General features: G+C 59.9%; 1 long non-coding RNA gene across 2 annotated transcripts in view; it reads left to right on the forward strand.

The window, feature by feature from the left end:
• Positions 1 to 7,265, forward strand: part of LOC111152840 — a 13,680-nt gene that overhangs the window by 2,506 nt on the left and 3,909 nt on the right. The gene's annotated exons all lie outside the window — the stretch shown is intronic.

A 7,265-nucleotide genomic window follows, 5' to 3' on the forward strand; every position in this document is an offset into this window, starting at 1 on the left:
AGGTCGTCTGTCGTCTCTAGACCGTGATGGTCCAGGTCGTCTGTCGTCTCCAGACCGTGATGGTCTGTGTCGTCTGTCGTCTCCAGACCGTGACGGTCCAGGTCGTCTGTCGTCTCTAGACCGTGATGGTCTGTGTCGTCTGTGTCATCTCTAGACTGGGACTGTCCATGTCGTCTATCTTCTCTGGACCGTAGCAGTCTGCATCGTCTGTCATTTCTGTTCCGTGGTGGTCCGTGTCGTCTGTCTTCTCCAGACCGTGGCGGTCCAGGTCATCTGTTGTCCGTAGACCAGGACAGCCTGTTTCTTCTGTCATCTCTAGTCTGTGACAGTTCGTGTCATCTGTAGTTCAGGACAGTCCATGCCATTTGTCGTCTCCAGTCCGTGATGGCCTATGTCGTCTCTAGTCCTGATGGTCCATGTTGTCTGTAGACAGGATGGTCTGTGTTGTCTGTTGTCTGTAGTCCGTGATGGCCTTTGTCATCTGTCATCTCCAGTCCGTGATGGTCCATGTCCTCTGTCATCTGTAGACCAGGACGGTCCCTGTCGTCTGTTGTCGGCAGTCCGCAATGGCCTATGTCGTCTGTTGTCTCTAGTCTGTGACGGTCCATGTTCTCTGTTGTCTGTAGACCAGGACGGTCCGTGTCATTTGTCATCTAGACTATGGTAGTCTGTATTCTCTGTCTGTAGACGTGGTCTGTGACATCTGTCGTCTCTTAAAATGCAGACCAAGGTGGTCTATAATGAAAGTTCTGGACCAGCATTGGAGGGTCAGCAAAGGGAATCTCTGGCCTTGAGAAGTCTGGGAAGAAAACGTGTCGTGTGTTGAGGCCTTGGGGTTGGGACTGAGGTATGCAAACAATCATGGCAGGTCCCACTGTTAAGAATTCAAGAAAATGCCAGCAGCCTTTTGTGTGACAGAAGGCAGCTGCATGGTTGCCTGGAGAAAGGCTGAGGTAGGGGAGACAGATGAGGGCAGGAGGAGACTGGCTAGGTGTGTCTGTCCCATGGAGCAGACCGGGGCTTCACAGGTGTGCACAGGTGTCCTGACCCATCAGCCCCCACACCTCATGTCTGTGCATATGGCCGTAGGCCGGTCACTGCTCACTGTGGCTGCCTAGTGATGCCCCGATTTCATGTGTGTGAGCTACCAGGTGGGTGGTTATGAACTGAGGGGTCTGGTGACTGGCGTAGACCGACGGAGCTCAGTGGGTTCTCAGAGCGTCAGAAGACAGCTACTGCGCCTGTCGTGCCAGGATCACACTTTCTTTGCTGCCTGCGTCGGAAATATTTGCCCTTTGACTGCTGAACCCAGGTGAGCTCTTTGAACCAGACGTAAACCCAGAGTCCGATGCGGTGAAGGCAGCACGGTGTGCGGCTCCGCGGGCGACAGAGCCCCGGTGATAGTGGGGGACGGGGGAGCATGTCAGTAAGGAAGCGGGGAGCTCTGGGTGCCCTCCGTCTGGAGTCACCCAGTCATGCGGGCACTCTTCACCTGTCCTCAGGCACAGGACCAGCCGTGTCGCTGAGGGCTCTGTAAGCTGAGAGTGTGGGTCCCCTGTCCGAAAAGCGGAAGAGTTTGAGATGAGCCCAGCAGAGCAGCCCCGTGAGCACGGCGCCCCCCATGCCGCACCCGCACCAGGGTCTGTCCCCACGACAGGAAGGCTCGGGATGAATGGTGTCTGTGTGCGCCGTGGCCTGAGCCTCTTCCTGTCTGTCTGCACGGTCCTGGCTCAGCCCTTTTGAGACTGTTGGCATTTTTCTCAAAACTGGGGGACTCCGCTCATAGTGCTCATGTCCACCATGACGCAGGCAGAGGCGTCAGGTTTGCATCTCTGCTTTTCCTCTGGCCACTGGGGGCTCCCGTTTCCTCCCGAGCCCTGTTCCTCGGGGCCGCTGAGGGGGCTGTGCCGGGCACCAAGCAGATGCTCCCTGCTCTTCTCCGTCAGCAGAGCACAAGACAGGACTTTGTGTACAGGTTTTTACTTTAAGATTTTATTTTAGAGAGAGAGAGATGGAGAGAATAAGTGGAAGGAGCGACAGGCAGAGGGAGAAGCAGGCTTCCCGCTGAGCAGGGAGCCTGACTCGGGGCTCGATCTCAGGACCTCGGGATAGGACCTGGGAGCCGAAGGCAGCTTCACCCACTGAGCCACCAGGTGCCCACGTGTACAGGTTTTAGTCCGTGTTTTATTTATGCTTCGGGCTTAGTCTGGGGGATGTGTGAGACGCATCATGAGGCACGTGTGCAGGGGCAGCTGGGGAAGGTGCCAAGGACAAGGAGCAGGGACGCGTGGGTCCCTGAGCCAATCCCAGGGAAGGCCAGCAGCTCCCAGTTCTCACGTGGGAGAGAGCAAGGCACTTGCCTGACCTGAGGCCCTTGGGTCCCTGCAGGGCTGCTTTCCAGCAGGGGCGGGGCCTGAGGATTCTGGGGTCTGGGGGAGGCTGCCTGGTTCCAATCCTGGTCCCATGTGTTGTGGCCGGGAGCCTCCGAGCAGTTCAGTCCACCTCTTGTGCCACCCACCCCTGAACGGGGGCGGGGACAGCGCCCACCTCAGAGCCCCAGAGTCTGACTCCAGGGAGGGCTGCTCGTGGCGCACTGGTGCCGGTGGGGGGCACGCTGGCGTTTCTCTGTTGATAGAAGATCCGTGGTTTCGGAAGGGAGCTCTCGGGCTGAGTTGCCCTCTGCAAGTGTATGTTGACGTCTTGACGCCCAGGACCTCATGATGTGCCTGTGTTTGGAGAGAGCATCTTTAAAGAGCTGATCGAGTTACAGTGAGGTCAGTAGGGCAGACCCAGATCCCAGGGCTTGGGGGACACGAGGAAATCAGGCACAGGCAGGCGCCGAGGGAGGACCACACGAGGACGTAGGGAGAAGACGCCAGTCTGCAGGCCACGCAGAGAGGGACCAGCCTGCCCACACCTTTGTCTGGAACCGGCAGCCCCAGGACAGGGAGAGAGAGTCTTGGAGCTCTCAGCCCCACCTGTGGAGTGTGTAAGGGTGGCCCCAGCGTCCTGGAGTTAGGATGTGTTGTCGTCCCCAGACACTGGGGAAGAGGGCGTTCTGCAGGCCAGTCTGTGTGTACTCCACCAGACGGTGGCCGGGGCCTCCCACTGGCCCCACGCACACCTGCTCCTGCAGGTGTCTGGGTGGTCTTGGGAGGTGCCCGCCGGCCCTGCCTGCTAGTGCCTCGCTGCTGGTCTTTTCCTGAAAGGTCTGTGTTCTGGCAGGGACAGTTTAAGGTGTCATTGTGAACCAGGACCCGAGCTGGGAGCCCCAGAGTGTGGAGGCCAGATATCAGGCACCTGCTGGGTGCCCGGTGCTGTGGTGGGCAGGTCACCTGCTACCTGTTTGGTCCCCAAGCCCAGCTGTGCGTGGCAGCGTCCCACCCGGCTCAGGGGAAATCCTTCCTGAATCTGCCTTCGGACTCCTGGAATCCTGGCCACTGTCCTTCGACCTCCACCCTCTTTGGTCTTCCTGGCCTTTCTGTCCTGTTTCTCAAAGCCTGGTCAGAGGTGCCTGGGGGGCTCAGTCATTAAGCGTCTGCCTTCAGCTCAGGTCATCGTCTCAGGGTCCGGGGATCGAGCCCTGCCCTGCGGAGCAGGGATCCTCTCCCCCCCCCCCCTGCTTGTGTTCCCTGTCTCGCTGTGTCTCTCTCTGTCAAATAAATAAATAAAATCTTAAAAACAAAAAAAGAGGCCTGGTCAGCTCGGTGAAATTTTGAGCATCCCGCTGTCCTTACGTGGTTTTCCGGTGCCGCCCCGCCCTCCCCCACTGCTGCTTATGGCCCTTTGTCTTCCCCTGGGCAGGTGTTAAGAGAACCCCTCTTTCCACGCTCTAGCCCCAGACCCGTCAGCGAGGTGTTTTCCTCCAGGCCCCAGGGCAGCTCCCCTTCCTGCACGTGCCCGGCCACCCTCCAGCCATCTCTGCACACCCGGGCCTGCCCTTTCTAGAACTTCCGCCTCCTGATCTCCCCCGTGTCTGGTGTCTGATTTGCAAGGGGAGAGCTCAGAGTGTCTTGCTGAGCGGCAACACGGCTTAGCAGCTGCGCTCACAGCCTCTGAAGCCGGAGCGTGAAGGCGTCAACGGCAGCGCCACCCGGCACGCCGCGCGCCGCTCTGGTGGGGAAGGGCCTGCCGGTGTCTCGTCCACGGCGGTCCGCGGCGAGTGCTGGCTGTGGCTGGCCCCAGAGGCGCACAGGGCGGTGCTGCCTCCTTCCAGAAGAAACAGCGTCGGGTGTTTGAATCAGTGAGTGGCGCGGCTGCTTCTGTGGCCTCTGCTCCGAAGTGAGCTCACGTGTGCCCTCGCTCCGTGCGCGCACCCGGCCAGAAGCCTTGCGAGCTGAGCCGGCCGGCGGGCGTCCCCACGCGCATGCACCCTGGCGTCCCCTGTCCACGCCGCTGACAGTGGGGATGGTCTCCGCCGCCGCCTTCACCGGCCGCCCGCTTGCTGGCGTCCGCGCGCCGTGTCTGCAGCCCGGCCGGCCTGCAGGAGCTCAGGAGGCTGCGCGCCCGCCCCCGGGGCCTGATGGTGGTCCTCGCACTTGTGCCGTGCCAGCAGCTTCCTTTCTGAGGATGAGGAAAGGCCACGGCTGTGAGATTGGTCCCGCAAGTGGACTGAAGAAAACAGAAATAAAGGCTGGTTTAGACGGAGCCTTGCCCTGTCCCCCGTCTGTTCCTTTATTCCCCTCCTTTTTTAAGATTTTATTTGAGAGAGAGCGTAAATGGGGGGAGCGGCAGAGGCAGAAGCAGACTCCCCGCTGACCGGGGAGCCCGACGTGGGACTCCATCCGAAGACGCTTTGATCACGACCTGAGCCAGCCAGGTGCCCTTTCGTTCATTCCCTTGGGTTTGCCGAGCGCCTGTCCCGATCAGATACAGGCCCGGCACACGGAGGGTTTAGGGTGAAGGTGGCCTCCCACAGGATGCCACGGGTCGTGGTCTTGAGTGTGAGGTTGCCAGGGCGCTGCGCTGGGCGTGGGGGAGGCGGGTGTGGAGGGAAGGTGGGAGCAGGGCCCAGGAGGAGCTCTCGCTGGTCGGGCTGGGAGCGCAGGGCTTGAGCTGAGGCGGTGGCGGCAGGACAGAGAAGATGAGCCTGGCGCCTGTGGGTGCGTGCACGGCCCGGGAAGCAGGAGGCCGCCCTGGAGCAGTGACGGGCGTCTCTCGCATCTCGCCGTGCCCGGTGCGAGCTTCTCTCCCAGCGCCCGGCTGGGCGGCGTCCGTGCACCCCCACAGGCTCCTGCTCCCACCCTGGGAGCGCACGTGGGTGCGCGGTTCTCCGGCCGGCTGTCCGAGTGTGCCCACGCCCCAGGCTCAGCACCGAGAGCTGTGCACACGGTGCCTGTACACTGCCCCGTGCTGGGAGTTCAGTTGATGTAACGATGCGCAAACTACGTTCATTCGGAATCATCGGTAAGAAACCCACCACGTGCTGACACACGTGTGCGAACGGGAACTGTTTCCTGGAGCGGTTTAGGACAGTGGCATGGTTTGGCATTGTTGCGAATCTGGGTGTCTGGGGTCCTGGCTGGAGCGGCCGGACTGTCCCGTCTTCCCGACCCCACAGACGGGACAGAAACGCACTCCAGCTCCTCCAGATGCCTGCGGCTCGTCTGTGGTGGCACCGCCTCCCAGCGAGCTGCGACCGGGAATCTGACCTCTTGGTGAACGCCTCCCGCGCTCTGATCCACGGAAATCTGCCCCATCCTTGGGGTCTCCGGCCTGGGTGGGGTGTCGCAGTGTCCGCATCAGTCGTTGGGAAAACAATGGTTCATTCTTTTATCCGGAACGTCCATATATTGACGTTTCATTTCATAATTTAAAAAAATCATTTTCGGGGGTGGGAGGTTGGGGGAGCCTGGAGGTGGGTATGAGGGAGGGCACGCATTGCATGGAGCACTGGGTGTGGTGCATAAACAATGAATTCTGTTACACTGAAAAGAAATTAAATTAAAAATAAAATAAATCATGTTCTCATCAGAAAAGTCTTTGAGCCTGAAAGCTGCCAAGAGATAGAAAGCTTCCGAAATGGTCATTTTCTCTTAAATGTGTAGGTGTTACGGGCGAGAAGTCCTGTTCATTCTCCTGGAAGGGACAGGCTCCCTTAGTTCTTTCTGACAAGATGCCTGCAGGTGCACAGGCCTGCGTCTCCGTGGCACGTGCCCTCCTCGGAGACGACCCGCGCGCCCCGTGACGGGCTCCGCACACCTCCCATGCCTTCGCTCGGAACACGACAGAGGCCGGCACCCAGGGTTGAGGTTGAGTACAACTCAGGACGTCCTCAGGCTGCATCTGATTTCCACGAGTGCGTGGTGGGGAGGTGCCAGGGCCCTGGGGCAGCGAGCTGGCGGGCCCGTGTGGAGATGCCAGTGCCGACCCCCCCTGCAGCTCCTGCACCATCAGCTCGTGCCCTCATGGCGAGGGGTCTCCCTCGTAGCCGCCATCACGGGGTGGGTTCTGTGAGGGGGGCAGACACAGCCGCCACCAAGGTCACCAGAGCCATAGGGACAGCGGCTGCACCTCATCTCACACTCAGTGGAGGGGCTGGAGGCGGGATCAGGGCTCGGACTGTCCCTAACCCAGCCTCTTTTTGGCTGATTCAGAACACTTGCGCTCCCGAGGTGAACATGCAGGTTTCAGTCCCCTGTGGCTCCAGGACCACCTTCCTTACATACTCTCATTTCCGAGGTCACTATGTCACTCTCTGGAGCCTAGACCTGCTCCCAGGGGAGGGAAGGGGACTGGTATCTTAACCTAGATGGGCCGAGTGATTCCACGTCCTCCTGAAGGACCCGTGACTGGTGGATCTTCACAGGAAAACAGAAGAGGCCCCGAGGGACAGAGGTGTGGGGATACTGTTGGCGGGGGGTGGCAGATGCCCTCAGGTCAGCCTGGGGGTTGGGGGCACAGCACAGATGGACGATGGGGGACACAGCCCTGAACTTCTGCACATACCAGAGATGTACGTGCCCAGCTGCTGAGACGGCTCCGACCTCTGCCCCTCAGCAGCCCCCTTGGCCCCACTGTGACCTTGAGCCCCTGCCCCGTGTGTGCGGGGCCCCGAGGACGCTCCTAGCAGCTCAGTGAGCTGGGCAGGCAGCTGGGAGGGGAGAGCGGGAGCCAGAACTCGCTGGGCGGGAGGGGCATGCAGACTCTAAGAGGAGGGAAGGGTTTCTCTGAAGTTAGCTGTTTGGTTTTATTTGAGGAATCTTAAGTGTCTTCTTTCTTTCTTTCTTTCTTTCTTTCTTTCTTTCTTTCTTTCTTTCTTTCTT

This window comes from Enhydra lutris, unplaced genomic scaffold, assembly GCF_002288905.1.
Source record: "Enhydra lutris kenyoni isolate GAN:26980312 unplaced genomic scaffold, ASM228890v2 scaffoldscaffold30, whole genome shotgun sequence".
NCBI classification, from domain to species: domain Eukaryota; kingdom Metazoa; phylum Chordata; class Mammalia; order Carnivora; family Mustelidae; genus Enhydra; species Enhydra lutris.